Source organism: Gossypium arboreum, chromosome 11, assembly GCF_025698485.1.
Source record: "Gossypium arboreum isolate Shixiya-1 chromosome 11, ASM2569848v2, whole genome shotgun sequence".
In the NCBI taxonomy this organism is placed as follows: Eukaryota; Viridiplantae; Streptophyta; class Magnoliopsida; order Malvales; family Malvaceae; genus Gossypium; species Gossypium arboreum.
In genome coordinates, this window is record NC_069080.1 from 42,860,416 (window position 1) to 42,877,103 (window position 16,688).

The following is a 16,688-nucleotide window of genomic DNA, read 5'->3' on the forward strand; positions in this document are numbered from 1 at the left end:
TTACATTTTTCGAACTAAAAACTAAAATATTTATTTTTTAATATCTTTGTATTTAGTAAATATTAAGAAAATGTTTTGCAACATACAATATGTTAACTCTCGTCTCTCGACTTTGGAGACACAAATGGCATCTCTCTTAGACCATTTCCCTTCGACGCCTCCTTTCTCCCCTCATCATGATAATTAGGCTAGGTCTAGACCATACTTTCATTTTCATAACTTTTGCACATTTATTTTTATGCTTATGTCTATAACTTTTTATTGCACTTTATTGCTTTATTTCTATCTTACGATTTTTTTTTAGATGCTAGTTTCACTTTATATATCTTTTGATGAATTAACCTTTTTTCTCTTTAAGCTTTATTTGTCTTTTGATATAACAAAAAAGGGGAGAAGAAAAGGTAAATTGATTGACATTACTATTTGTTGATAACTAAATGCAAATTTTTGTGACCAAAAATTTTTTAAGAATGAATGCCAACTTGAATGACAAATTTTATTTCAGCCTAAATTTTAAAATGTCATTTATTAAAGGGCAGCAATTATTCAAAAACAAATCTACCAAATGTCTTGTTATATCAAAATGGGGGAGATTGTTAAACTAAGCTTTATTTGATAAAAGATTTTCATATAACAAATTAAAAGTGTTTTTTAATATAAGCTAAATTTGACAAAATAATTTTTAAAATTGAATTCTCAGAAATAAAACTTTAAATACTTACAATAAACTCTTAGAAAATTTTGAAACAATTTTAAAATCAAGTGAAAAAGTTTTCAACCAAGTCAAAATGATCTCAATTAAGTTAAAATCATTTTAACACATCAAAATGATTTTCAAACAAGTCAGAATTGCTTCAGGCCAAAAAGTATCGGTACCATTTGGCTAAGTATCGATAATTTTTAAAATAATTGATACCCTTGGAAAATTCGAGATCAAAAAGGCATTCTGTCAAAACCATAAAAATTATCGATATCATGTTTTCGATATCGATACTTTTTTACAATAATCAATACCTTTCTTAAAAATGATACCAAAACTATATTCAATTTCTCATAAACCCTACAAAGTATCGATCCGGTATCAATACCTATTTCAAGAAGTACTGATAAAATATTTTTCAAGTATCGATTATTTCATTCCAGCAGTCACTAAATTAGCATTTATGATAAAAAAATATCGTTACCCTTTTTGGAGGTATTGATACTCACAGTTGCAGGTGAAATAAATGCTTTGGTTTTACATCCCCAATGGCCATATTAACTTCACCAACAACCTCAATGGTTGGAAATCTATTAGGGGCTACAAATACCATCTTTTAAAGTCCTATAACAGCCAAGAAAGTACTTTCAAGAAAAAATCATCAATCAAATAATCTTAGAGCTTAAATTTTCATATTCTTCTTACATACACTTGTAAGTCTTATCTCTTTTCTTTTACTTAAATGTATCTCATTGTATTTGTGCTTCAATTTGTAAACAATTTTATCTTGTAAGAATTTTTTTTTTATTTGCTAATTGTATCTCTTTGAAAGGTTTTGAAACTTAAGATTTGGGGTAGAAATCTAAAGGATTTGTAAGGTTAAACCTTGTCCTCAAAGGTTGAACAAATTAGCGAATTTGGGAAAAATCCTTAGTAGTGGAAAGCTAAGGTAGTGGAGTAGGCACTACGGGCTGAACCAGTCTAAATTCCTTGTGTTCTTTGTTTCATTCTTGCCTTTGCTTTGACCAAAATTTTAAAGGCCAACTCACCCCCTCTTGGCATTTTCGGTTTGCTTCATCAAGCTTTCAATACGCATTAAGATGATGCATGTGTCTTACATTAAATCTTGAAAACATTTGTAAGTCGTTGCAGCGATAATTCTTATACCCATTAAATTAAGTCACCTTAGGACAATCTTAACCAACTAGTAAGAACATGGATTTCCATCCAATTAATGTGTGAACCTAATTCCTTAGGCATTCACACGTACTAATAATCGCCTTATATTTGGCCATATTTAAGCATAGCTTCTTAGGAAGTTACTTAACAAAAATGATCTTCAATGTATAGCCATCAACTCAACATCTATCATTCTATACACATAATTGAGTCATCATGAGACAATCTCAAATAGTAACATGTATGACTAGTTGTCCTCTATGAAAGAAAAACTTCTTTTTATATCACATGATAATACTTAATGTAACACCCCTAACCCGTAACCGTCTCCAGAATAGGTTCAGAGGCATTATCGGACTTGTAACTCAGTTCAAAGCAATAATTTATCAATTATCATCTCATTTCAGTAACTATCATTCTATCACATTCAATATGTACTTAAATCAAACATAGAATTTTGGAAGCTTAGAAAAATTTCAACATTTCGAGTATCACACGACAGTGTGAACAGGCCATATGCCTCACACGGCTAATAGACACGCCTGTGTCTTAGACCATGTGGAAATAGGGCATACATACTGACTTGTGTCACACGGCCGAGAACACGCCCGTGTGCCAGACTATGTAAATACTGGAGAGGAAACTGACTTGGGTTACACGACCAATCATAAGCCCGTGTGCCTAGCCCGTGTGCCATTCAAAATAGCCACACACACTTGTGTATCAGGTCGTGCCAAAATTGTAAGCTATACTGACTTAATTCAAAAAGGTACCCCAAGGGACACACGGCCATGTAGCATGACCGTGTGTCACACATGGCTAAGACACACGCTCGTGTCTCTACCCGTATGGACAAAAATAGGCCATTTGTAAAGCCATTTTTCCACCCTATAAACACAAGCATTCACAAGCATAAATGACTATATTTTTACAAATCAATTGGCAACCGAAATAACCATTTCAATACACATTATTATCCATATCAAAACTTAAGAATTACATGCCTAAATGACTATTTAATATCATACATAATCCATTCATTTAACAACTACATATCAAGTCTTCACTCACATAATTTCATTCCATCATTACCTTGCCAAAACATACCATAATTCAACATTTAATTCAACCGTAACATAGTATTAAAATAACCCAAATCACATGGCTTAACTTATACACAAAAACATACCAAAATCATGATATCAATTATCATAACTATCATCTTTTTAACTAGCCTATACATTCCATATTTACAATATCCACAAGTTCAAAAATACCAATCGAAATTTGGATAGTGTGATGTGCAACTTCGACTTGTCCAAAACGAGCGAGCTAACGAGCCTCTATAAAACATAGAAAAAAAGAAACAGAGTAAGCTTTATAGCTTAGTAAGCCCGTATAATTCAGAATTAAACTTACCATTTATACATAATCAAAGCAATATAAAAAATGCCAACAATTTAATTAAATATCACCTAATCACAAGTATACATCACATGTTAGTCATTTTACAAATACATGAAACAAAATATCAAGGTTTTTAGACACGGGCTAGGACACGGGTGTGTCACGGCCATGTGAGGGACACGAGCCATAGACACGGGCGTGTGTTAGGCCATGTGAAAACCCCTATAGGTTCGAATTAAGAATTTAATTCACACGAGTATGAGACACGGGTGTATCCCTGGATGCTTAGGCCGTGTGTGTCACACGGGCCATCAGCACAGCCATGTTATAATGACCACATGGGCGTGTGCCCGATTTCAAGAGTTATTTTTCTAAAGTTAGTTAAAGGACCCGGGTTGGTCTCGAATGGTTTCTAATGGACGTTTGGGGCCTCGTAGGCCCATATTAAGGAGTTTAGACAAAGTTTGAAAAAGTTTTTAATTTGACCGAGTCTTAATGACATCAAAATGATTGTACGCATGTGATTAAGTGTGGTAGTGCCCTATATCCCGCTCCGGCATAGGGCTTGGGTGTGGGGTATTACATTTAATGGTATCAGAGCTATTGTTTAATCAGTTCTAGGACTAACCTAGCGTAAGTATGAGTCTAGCTATACATACCATAATTGTATATTTACAGTGTGACAACTCCTGACGAGATAAATTGTGTTTTTATTTATATAGTAAATGGATCCTGACATAGCTACGGCGGATGATGTGGAGAGTAATGCGCCGGCTCCCGCTGAAGGGACCGTGATAATAAGGTAGGGCGAAGGAGCTAGAGAAGCTTACCTCCACATTATGGACACGTGGTATTCGGAGTTCATTCGTGCGAATCCGAATACTCCACCTCCCCCAATTTCTCAACCCGTTCATATAGCTCCTCAAAGAGCAGAGATGGCTAGGAGAGAGAAACCTCAAGTGGACAGAATTCGTAAATAAGAGGACGAGGAATTTTGAGCTAATATTCATGATGACCCGGAGAGAGCAGAGTTTAGGCTAGAAAATACCATTAGGGTATTTGATGAGCTATAATGCACACCCGAAGAGTGCATGAAGTGCATGGTGTCACTCCTGCGAGATTCGGCTTATCAATGGTAGGACACTCTCGTGTCAGTCGTACCGAGAGAGCAAGTAACTTGGGGATTCTTTCAGGAAAAATTTTGAAAGAAGTACATTAGTCAGAGTTTCATCGACCGAAAAAGGAAAGAATTTCTCAAACTAAAGCAAGTTTGAATGACAGTAATAAAGTATAAGCATGAGTTCGTAAAGATCAGCAAATACGCTAGGGAGTGCGTATCTACCGAAGCCATCTTGTGTAAGAGATTTAAGGACGGATTGAACGAAGACATCTGATTATTAGTTGGCATCTTAGAGAGCATGTAAGGCCGAGGAATTGGCCAAAGAGAAGAGAAAAGCTGTCATCGAGTCCCGAGACTCGAGGTAAAGATAGATGGGGAAATCACATCAGTCCTCATCTAAAAGATCGAGAGAGTTCACTACCCAATCGAATGCTTCAGCGGAGTTTTTGGATAGAAAGAAGAACAAGTAACACACGGCGTCGAAAGCTCAAACTACTTCTGTCGCGAGTGTTGGTAGTGCTCATCCAAATAGACCAAAATGTCTACAGTGTGGCAGACGTCATTTCGGTGAATGCTGAGAAAATGAAAGAGGCTATTTTAAATATGGGTCGTTGGACCATTTTATTCATAACTGTCCCTAGTTGGATGAGAAAGAAAAAGCAAGACGTGAGGGCGAGTAGTACTCCTTCAAGGGGTAGGCCAAGAGATGCTGCAGTGAGGTTCAAGGGCAAAGCGTCTGCAAGAACTTATGCTATACATGCCCGTGAAGAGGCAGAGTCTCCTGATGTGATCACGGGTACCCTTTCTATCCATAATATATCTGTTGTTGCTTTAATTATCCCAGGGTCTACCCATTCTTATATTTGTATGGAATTGATACCTCGTATGAATATGCTAATAGAGTCCACTAAATTTGTGGTAAAGGTGTCCAACCCTTTAGGCAGACATGTGCTAGTTGACCAAGTGTATAGAAATTACCCTTTGACACTTAGAAGTCATTGTTTTCCGGCTAACTTGATGTCATTGCCGTTTAATGAATTTGATGTAATCCTTGGGATGGATTGGTTGACTTCTCATAGTGTTGTAGTGGACTACGGGAGAAAAGTTATTGAGTTGAAAAGTGAAAGCGGGGATGTTCTTCGGGTTGAATCGGGTAGAACGGATAACTTGCTTGTGGTGATATCATCCATATCGATAGTGAGATATTTGAGAAAAGGATATGAGGCTTACCTCACTTTTGTTTTGAATAGTCAAATGTCTGAGTCGAGGAGTGAATCGGTACCAATGGCATGTGAGTTTAAGGATGTATTTCCGGAGGGATTACCTGGGTTGCCTCCAGTTAAGAAAGTTGAATTTGAAATCGAGTTAGTCCCCGGTACAGCACCCATCTCGATTGTCTCGTATAGGATAGATCCTACAGAGTTGAAGAAGTTGAAAGTTCAACTACAAGAGTTAACTGACAAGGGTTTTACGAGACTGATTTTTTCCCCGTGGGGTGCTCCAGTACTTTTTGTGAAGAAGAAAGATGGGTCGATGAGGTTATGTATAGACTACAGACAACTCAACAAAGTTACTGTGAAGAACAAGTATCCCTTGCCACAGATTGATGATTTGTTCGATCAGTTGAAAGGAGCCACCGTGTTTTCTAATATCAACTTAAGGTCTGGCTACTATCAGCTAAGGATTAAGGAACAAGATGTTTCGAAAATCGCATTTAGGACAAGGTATGGGCACTACGAGTTTCTTGTTATGCCCTTCGGTTTAACAAATGCCCCTACGGTGTTTATGAATTTGATGAACCACATTTTCTAGTCGTATTTGGATAAGTTCATCTGGTCTTTATCGATGACATACTGATTTACTCACGTGATGAAAGTGAACACGTGAAGCATCTGAGAATGGTTTTACAAACCTTGAGAGATAAGTAATTTTATGTCAAGTTCAGTAAGAGTGAATTTTGGCTTAAAGAAGTAGGATTCCTAGGACACATCGTGTCGAGAGATGGAATCAAAGTTGACCCAAGCAAGATCTCGACTATTATTGAGTGGAAACCCCCGAAGAATATGTCAGAGATCAGAAGCTTTCTGGGCTTAGCTGGGTACTATAGATGATTTGTTAAAGGATTCTCGATGATAGCTACTCCGATGACAAGGTTGTTACAAAAGGATGTCAAGTTTGAATGGACAGAGAAGTGCCAACAGAGTTTTGAGAAACTAAAGGCTTTGTTGACCGAAGCCCTAGTTTTAGTGCAACTGGAACTAGAAAAGAGTTTATGGTGTATAATTATGCATCCTTGAATGGGTTAGGGTGCGTGCTTATGCAAGAAGGCAAGGTAAAACCACACGAGAAGAATTACCTGGCCCACGATTTGGAACTAGCAACCATTCTATTCGTATTAAAAATTTGGAGACACCATTTGTATGGTGAGAGATGCCGAGTGTTCACCGACCATAAAAGCCTCAAGTATTTGATAACTCGGAAAGAGTTGAATTTACGGCAACGAAGGTGGCTAGAACTGATAAAGGATTACAAATTGGTGATTGACTACCACCCTAAAAAGGCTAATGTAATAGCCAATGCATTGAGTAGGAAATCATTGTTCGCATTGAGGGCTATGAATACTCAGTTGACTGTGATTGTTGATGGCTCGATTCTAGCCGAGATGAAAGCTAGACCTACGTTCCTTCAAGAGATTTGTGAGGCTCAGAAAAGTGATAGGGGCTAGCAAGCTAAAATGGCTCAGTGTGAGACGGGAAATGAATCAGAGTTTAGCATTGGTACCGATGGTTGTATGATGTACTGAGATAGAATTTGTGTACCCAAGGATAATGAGCTCATTCAAAAGATTTTATGAGACGCACATGGTGGCTGTTTATCTATCCACCCAGATAGTGTGAAGATGTACAATGACTTGAAGAAAATATACTGGTGGTTGGGAATGAAAAGAGGCATTTCAGAGTTCGTTTCTAAGTGTCTAATTTGTCAACAAATGAAAGTCGAACACCAAGTACCTTCGGGTTTACTTCAACCTGTGATGGTTCCCGAGTGGAAATGAGACCGTGTAACCATGGATTTTGTATCAGGGTTGCCATTGACGCCAAGGAAAAAGGAATCCGTTTGGGTCATTATTGATAGGCTTACAAAAATGGCACATTTTATACCGGTATGTACCGATTATTCCCTTGAGTAATTGGTTGAACTGTATGTTTCCGAGAACATGAGACTTCATGGAGTACCTTTGTCGATCATTTTGGATAGAGATCCAATGTTTACCTCGCGGTTTTAGAGGAAATTGAAAGAGGCATTGGGGATGAAACTGAACTTTAGCACGGCTTTTCACCCCCAAACTGACGGCTACTTAGAAAGGGTGATTCAGATCTTAGAAGACATGTTACGGTGTTGTGTTCTCAAGTTTCAATGCAGTTGGGATAGGTATTTACCGCTGGTCGAATTCGCCTACAACAACAGTTATCAGTCAAATCTGAAAATGGCGCCTTATGAGGCTTTGTATAGGCGTAAGTGTCGAACACCCTTGTATTGGACCGAGCTGAGTGAGAATCAGATACACGGGGCTAATTAGTTAAAAAGACCGAAGAGAAAATTAAGGTAATTCGCGATTGTTTGAATACTGCTTCAGATAGGCAAAAATCCTACGCGGATTTGAAACGGAAAGAGATCGAGTTTCAAGTTGAAGATAAAGTGTTTTTGAAAGTATCCCCGTAGAAGAAGGCTCTACAATTCAGAAGGAAAGGCAAATTTAGTCCACGGTTTATTGGACCTTATGAGGTGACTGAGAGAATTGGACCAGTAGCATACCGATTAGGGTTGCCAACATAGTTTAAAAAGATACAGAACGTATTCCATGTGTCTATGTTACGTCACTACCATTTGGACCCCTCGTATGTGATCTCGACTATAGAGGTTGAGATTAGCTCGGACATGACTTATGGCAAAGAGCCGGTTAAGATTTTGGCTCGGGAAGTAAAACAATTAAGGAATAAGAGTATTGCACTTGTTAAAGTATTATGGCATAGATATGGAGTCGAAGAAGCCACATGGGAACCCGAGGAAACCATGAGAGACTAATACCTTAATCTATTCATCGGTAAGATTTTCAGGGATGAAAATCCCTAAGGGGTAGAGAATTGTAACGGCCTAATTTTGGGCCCAGTCGAAACAGTGGTTTCAGGACCACTAATCTGAGGTTAGAGAAATTATTTTTAATATTATTTTATGTGTTGTGGCATGATTATATGAGAGTATGAAAATTTTGGTGAATTAATTTTAGCGATTTCATGTTTAATTATGAAAAAAAACTAAATCGCATAAAATGCAAAAGTCCTATTTTGATAGCTAAGGGTGTCGAATAGCTAGAGAACCAAAATTGAAGGTCTTTAAAAAGCAAATAGACCCCTTAGAAGCTGATGGCCGGCCATAGGGGACACGAAATTCAAATGGTCAAATGGGTAGGTGAATTAATGTATAACAAAATATTACCATAGTGTCTAGCCATCATCTTTTTCATTTCTTCCTTCTCTTCCACCAAAAGTTTTAGCAAAATATGGGGTTTTGGGGAGCTTGAAATTTCAGCAACTTGTAACCCCCACAAGTAAGCGATCTTAATGGTTTTTCTTGATGATCTTTTTACTTTTAGAACCCTTGTAGCATGAGTTTTCAAATAATGGACTATTTTGCAAAATGGTTGAAAGTCTAAAGTTTTACCATAAGAGTGTTCATGTTGCTTTCTAAAATTTTATGGAAGAAAATGAATCATGGTTGTGAAATAAACGACTTTCGTGAAGTAGTTTTTATGGACACCCTAATTGAGGACCATTTTGCATAAGTTATAAAATAGTTGATAAATGTGTGAAATAATGAGAATTGTGGGCTGCTTCTAGTATAAAAAGTATTCAGGTAGGCTTGATTAATAAAAAAATATGATAAAAATATATTTTCGGGTCTAAGGGTAAAATGGTCATTTTGTGAAAGTCTAAGGGCAAAATGGTCACTTTGCCCAATTATGAATTGTTGAGTACCTAAATCAATAAAATGATTAAATTTGTGAATTTTTATCGTTATAGATCAAGAATTACAAAATCCGAGCCTAGACCAAAGAAAAGCAAAACAAGTGGACTAAGCCAAACTAGTCGTGTACATTTTATAATCCGAGGTAAGTTGTATGTAAATAATACAACTACATTATTATTATATGTGTTTGAATTAATATAGCATAAATTGCTTGTTTTTGGAAATGATTATGTATGATGAATATTGATATAGTAGAACTCCCGTTTGAACCTTAAGAAATAAATCGGATATTTATGCCATGACATTTGGGTTATTTGTATGTTACTAAAAGACATGTCTGGGGCATGCATCGGCCACACTATGAGAGCCAATTTAAGACCATGTCTGGGATATGGCATCGACATTGAGACGAGAGCTAGTGTAAGACATGTCTGGGACATGCATAGGCTATGAGATGTGTCAGTGTAAGACCATGTCTAGGACGTGGCATCGGCACGGATATGTGAGGGATAGTGTAAGACCATATCTGGGATATGGCATCGGCCTTGATTTTGATAGTCAGTGTAAAACCATGCCTGGGACATGGCATCGACTTGATGGATGAGCCAGTGTAGGACCATGTTTGGGACATGGCATCGACGTTATACCTTATGTTTGAGGCTTGTGAATATCCGATAGCATTCCAAATGGTTCAACGGTGAGAGTTACAGTTTAATTAAATGAGAAAAGTATAACCATATTGTGAGTGGTATAGGTACCTATTTGAAATGTATGAGATATGGACTCAATGTATGCAATATGAGTTGTTTTGGATGGTGATGAGTAAGTTGTACATGTGTTTATTTATGGTATTCATGAATAAGCTATGAAAGGTTATGTGCATATCGTTCTATGATTAGTTGATGATTATTTTCATGCAACTTACTAAGCTTTATGACCCTATTTCCTTTCCATTTTCTTATGGTGTCGCCAAAGTAGCTCTAGGATCATTGCCTACGTCGAAAAAGCCAGTTACACTATCATCCAAAGTACTTGGTATAGTTAGATCTTTTATTTTTATTATGGCATATATAGGACCCTGACTTTTGAGTTTTGTATTATTGTTAATTGGCCAAATGTGTTGGCTTATGTAACACCCCAAACCCGGCCTAGACATTATGACCGGATCCGGTGCGCCACATCGATACGTTCAAAACGTTCCATTTTACTTAGTTTGGAAAACTTAGTTGGGGTTGTAAAGATACTTTTTAAAGCGGTTAAGGTGAATAGAAGTCATGCACCAGGTAGGAAACCAGGAAAAAGAGGAGGTGAGTCCGTCGAACTACTTAAGTACCAAGCTCCCTTCGGATCCAATCCTAGACATGCACACCACCATTGCCACACCCTAACGACTCGTGTAATTTTGAGAAAACCGTTTGGTTATGTCTATCTTAAGAAAATGATTAAGTTTGAAAACGTTTGTTTAGCGGAAGTCTTACTTGTAAACGTGTTATTTTGAAATCCTTAATGTTTTTGAAAATGCGTCCTAAAGCTAACCCATTTTCCTTAGTCATCATAGTTTTTTCATCATAGTAAAATAAAATAATAAAAGTAAAACAAAACCATAAAAATAATTAAAAGGCCTTATTACACTTAAAACCCAAAACCATAGATGAAATTAAAAGGACGTCCAGTTCACCAGAAAGAAACCAGTTCAGTAGAAACATGTGGCGATCCAAATCCTCACACTCCAAGCCCACTATGGTTGAGGATTACTGCGAGGATGAAAATAAGGGTGAGTTTTGGAAAACTCAGTGTGTAATTCAACCCAACCATAGCCTAAATCAGTTCAAACCACGAGAGCAGAATAAGTTGGCCTCGGCCCGAGCAGATATCGAATAAAGCCCGTAGGCCCGTAATGCACTGAAGCAGATATATCATGCTTATGCGTAAACCCAACCATATCCAACCACATACACCCCATACCATCCTTTCACCATGTGGGAGACTACTTGACCCACCCAACCGCTACACGCACACGAAATATGCAGCATGGTCGCCAGATCTGAAAAATGTGACAGAGTCACCAGATACAGATATTTTGTGGCAGTGCCACCAGAACAGATAATTTGTGGCATAGCCACCAGGACGCTTCCTCCATAATATAACCCATGTCCCCATGCAACAGATATACATTCATGGCATGCATCATACAGATTTAATTCATCATGCTTTTCAGATAAAATTAACCCTAGGGGTATAAAGGTCATTTAGCATACATAGGGGTATAATGGTAATTTTGCATACATAGGGGTATTCTAGTAAATCTAACTATTTCTAAGGTTTTCATGCATATCATAGCTATTACGTTTAGCCAGAAACACTTACCGAGCGTTCTTACCGAATTGGGCCCGTTGGCCCATTAACCCAGTTTTGGCCCATTAAGCCCAAAATATCAAAACGCACGAAATCGCGCGTACTGCAGTTTTATCACTTCCGATTACCAGTAATAATTACCCATACATCTCACGAGCATTCGCACACTCGCAAGCACCCAAAATACCAGTTTTTCAGATTTGACTTTTCGACTTTTGCCGATCTAGCCTATGAAAGGGTGTCAGTTACACACCTGATTTGTGATGACTTGCTGACAAGATCCACGCACGAACTGCCTACAATTACGTTGCTACAATTCTTAGATTGCAAATCACAACACTAATCTCCATAATTACTTACCCATATTCGACTCGTCCTAAAAGCCTTTAAAACTTTACCTTCTTGCGAAATCCGATGGCTAGATCCAAGTCGATCGCTCCAAAGATCCAAGCCTTGATCCAACCCTTAAGAAGACACTAATCATCAAAATAAATCATCGGTTAAAGACCCTTTATGCCCTATGCCCAAATCGATAGCCTCCCTAGATTTTAGGGACTTCGGCTTTTTCCTAACTTGAAAAATAAGACTAGATTTGGAGTGATGAGCACTTACCAGTTATTCCTTCCTGCTTTCCACGTAGTTCTGATGCAGATTCAACCTTTAAACGACGGTAAAACTTGAATCTAGAAGCTTTGAAGTTTCGGCTACAAGTCCCTAACTCTATAGTAGTTTCGACTTTTCTAGGTGATATAGAAAATAATGATTTGAGGCTATAACCCTGGGTAATGTTGTCGGCAGATGCTAGGGGTTTAGAGGAGAGGAATTTTGGTCAAAAAGGAAAACATATTGAGGAATATGGCTTTGGAAAAACGGCACAAGAATATAGCTTTCGGGATTTTAAGATTTGAGGTTCGGCTTTAGTCTAAGAAAATTAATGGAGGAAAGTGATGTAGAGTAGGGTGGAGACGGACAAGAGGTTTGAAAGGTTCGGCTATGGAGAAAGAGAATAAGAAGAAAGCAAAATGGCTAAAGGGAGAAGGTGAGAAACGCAGACAAGCGGCACAACTCCTCCCTATTGCCGAATTTATCTTGGCACTTTAACCTAGCCGAATTTACCCCTAAAGAAACCCTTGGCGGCCACCTCTTGCTCCTCAAGAGTCCAAAATTTGACCAACACACTCACCCCAATCAGCTCCTAGATTTCCTCCTTATCTCTATCCTTATTCAATCCCTTACCCTCTTAAACTCTTCCCTGACAGACTTTTATTTCGGTTCCACTACTTCCCTTTCTGTACATAAAATTAATCACTTAATTTGTTGTCATTGTGACTTGAACCTGGGTCCTCCCCAAGCTTCCACGCGCCACTACATCCTTCCCAGTGGCGTCACATGCCACTTTACCACTTGCTTCCTTGTGATCCATTTTTCACAAATAATTCCTAAAAGCCCAATTTATCATAACCCCTTTCTCTTATAGAATTAAATTTAATTAAAACTACTGGATTTTATCCTAAGCTTGGGCCTTCTAGAGGCCCACCAACATGATTAATCCTACACATAACAAACAGAACACAGAATTTTAAATTTTACAACTTTTATAGAATTCTCGAAAATTAGGGCGTTACAGCTTACTATAGCATTTGGTTCATTTTATATAAGGCCATGGAAAATGGCTAATATTGAAAGTTTATATATATGAATGCAAGATAGTCTTTCATGAATATGAAATGGTTGGCATTAGATGGTGTTTCAGGGTCGCAAAAGGCTTGGTAGAAAGCCTTATATTGTCCACACGGGTAGACACGCGCGCGTGTGTCTAGGCCGCGTGTGACACACAGTCAGCCCCATGGGCGTGTTGCTTGGTCGTGTGTCCCCTACACGTAAAATTTGCAAGTCAGTATGCATGGTAGTAAACACACGGGCAGAGACACGGCCGTGTGTATCAGCCGTGTGGAGGACACGCGATTTAGTCTTTTTTACCGAATTAAGCATTTAAACAGTAAAATTTCTTTACGAAACTTTCACATAATAATTCTATCATGCCATAAACTTTAATAAAATAATACAATAAATATTTTGACTTCGAATTTGTGGTCCCAAAACTACTATTTTGATTTAACTCAAAAACGGGCTGTTACATACAACGTGGCCAACCAACTATCATACAGTTACAGGATAATTCTTCTTTCTTTTAGGAAATCCCCTCAGTGAAATCCACATGACAACGTCTACCTTGGGGCAAGTCCATTCCATGACATCACAAGAGATCATTGATGAAGGTCGTAGGTCTTGTTCAGGGACCTTTTTCCACTCAATTTTTTAAAAGCATGAAAGGTTCATGTCTGGTTTCAATCATGAATGTTTAATAAATGCACAACAATTACTTGTGGTATTCTTTTCCTAAATTATATGGCATGCTTATCATACATATGCATCAACATACTTTGAAGCCAATTTAAATATCATCATGCTATCACATAAAAACATAAAATTAACTAACTCGGACCAACCAATGTTTCCATAATTCCATCCTTAAAAATAATAAATAAAAATTACAGTTATGATCACACAACGTACTTTGGGTCTTTTGGGTGAAAGTCAAATATCTTAATTTTTAGGGATTTCCCCAAAACCACAAATGGTGTTGTCAAATTGTTGTTGCCATCATAGGCTTCCACTGCCACCATAATTGATGTCACCATCATTGTTGTCGGGTTGTCGTTATTGCCACCATTGACCACTATCGACCACCACCGCCGCCAACCACTATTGACCATCGACAACCCCTGTTGTCGGACCACCATCGGTCTTTTTCCAGTTGGTTGGGTAAGGTTTGCGTCGTCTCGATCAATCTTGAAAATGCTAACTAAAATGTTTTTAGTGAAAATGCTAACTAAGATGTTAGCAGCCTACATGGTAATTCAAATGTACTTCATGCTATTTTTTGAATTTATAATTCTAAAATTATTTGTTTATGTGAAATATAATACAAATAATGCTATATCTGCATGAAGTGCATGCAGACTGCCATGTAGGTTGTCATGCTAATATTGTTAAAATATTTATGTTTTTGTTAAGAAAAAATGATTTGACTCTTTTGAAATATTAATTATCGAATTTATGTAATAAAATAAAGAGTCAAATTGATAAAAGATATAAATTTTAAGGGTTAGATTTATCATTATACTAAAATAAACTATAGACAACCTTTTATATTGAAATGCTATTCCATAATTAACCCTCAATTTTATATCAAATGACTAAGGTGAGTCAAAACCTCCAAAATTGAAATTAAGTGCAAGTCATTGAAATATGGATTGTTATAGACTATTGAAATTTCCCATAAATCTTTGAATTATAAAATTGATATTTATCCTCCTTTATTTGTAATGCTGAATCTAAGACTTTCATAGCAAGTGCTGTTCTCAAGGCATGAAAAGAAAAAATTGTTGCCATATTTGTAACGTGTTTTTTTCTACCAGATTGGAACCCTAATTCTGCAGTCCATCCAATTGAAAAACACTAAGATGACCTTGCTCTCTCTTTATTTAATTGTTAAAAAAATATAACACATTAAATCAAGAATCGTGACAAAGATATGTTTTGAAATTTATGCCTAATTTCTAGAAACATGTTTTATGGTGGTTTGATTTGAGTGGTCAAGAAACATGTGAACGACTTCATTATCAATGTTATAAATGTAAATGCATGCACCTTGTTTTTTCAAATCTGTAACCCTACTAATTGTATTTCTAAAGCTCAGTGTAATTAGAAAATTAGCTTGGTGAGTAAGATTTTTTTTTTTTTTTTTGGAGGAATTAATTTTATGTAAACTTCTATTAGTCCATTATAATCCTTCTTTAATATTTATATTTGATATTATCAATCAAGTTTTAGTAGGGCTTTAAATCCTAAATACAATTCATCATGTACAGTTAAATTGTATGGATCACCGAATTCCATTATAAGTTATTGTCACGTATTTGATATTAGTAATTCTATTCTTTATTTCAATTCTTCTAAAATAATTTGACTCTATATTTAATTATTTCAGCATGTATTTATACTGGTATTTTTATTATATTCTACTCATAAACTTTTAAAATATATTCATATTTGATGAGGTTTTTAAATATATTTGATGAGTTAAAACTATATACTAAATCAAAAGAAAATTATCTTTTCTTTGGACGAATTAAAAATTGTCTTAATAATTGGAAAAAAAAAGTAATTCCAATTATTAGTATTGAATCTAGCGTCTAGAGGTGATCATGGGCCGGGCCGGGCCAGATTCGGACTGGGCCCAAATAAAATTTTAGGCCCGTATATTAGGGCCGGGCCGAAATATGGGCCTAAAATTTTGCCCAAGCCCGGACTGAAATAAAATTACTAAGCTCGACCGGCCCGGCCCGCCCATATTAATTTTTTCTTATTTCATTAAATAAAAAATTTTAAAATATAATAAATCAAATATATTTAAAAACATAAAATAAATATTAAAACAAATAAAAATAATACTAAAACAATTCTTAAAACAATACACAAATTAACAATATAATAAAAAATAGTTATATTAAAATTTAAAATAATTAAAATAAAATAAAAAATATATTAATATATAATTCGGGCCGGGCCCGGACCAAAAAACTCTTACCCGAGGCCCGGCCCGTTTTTTAAACGGGCCTCATTTTTTTGCCCAAGCCCATTTTTCGAGCCTATATTTTTACCCAAACCCTCCCATTTTTCGGGCGGACCTTTGGGCCGGGCCGGGCCGCCCAGCCCATGATCAGCTCTACAAGCGTCTAGAGTACAAAAATAAATTATCATGTGAAGGAGAAAAGAAATAACCTAGTTTTGTATAATAAGGGAGGGGTAGGTATAGGGTTTGAACTCTGAATT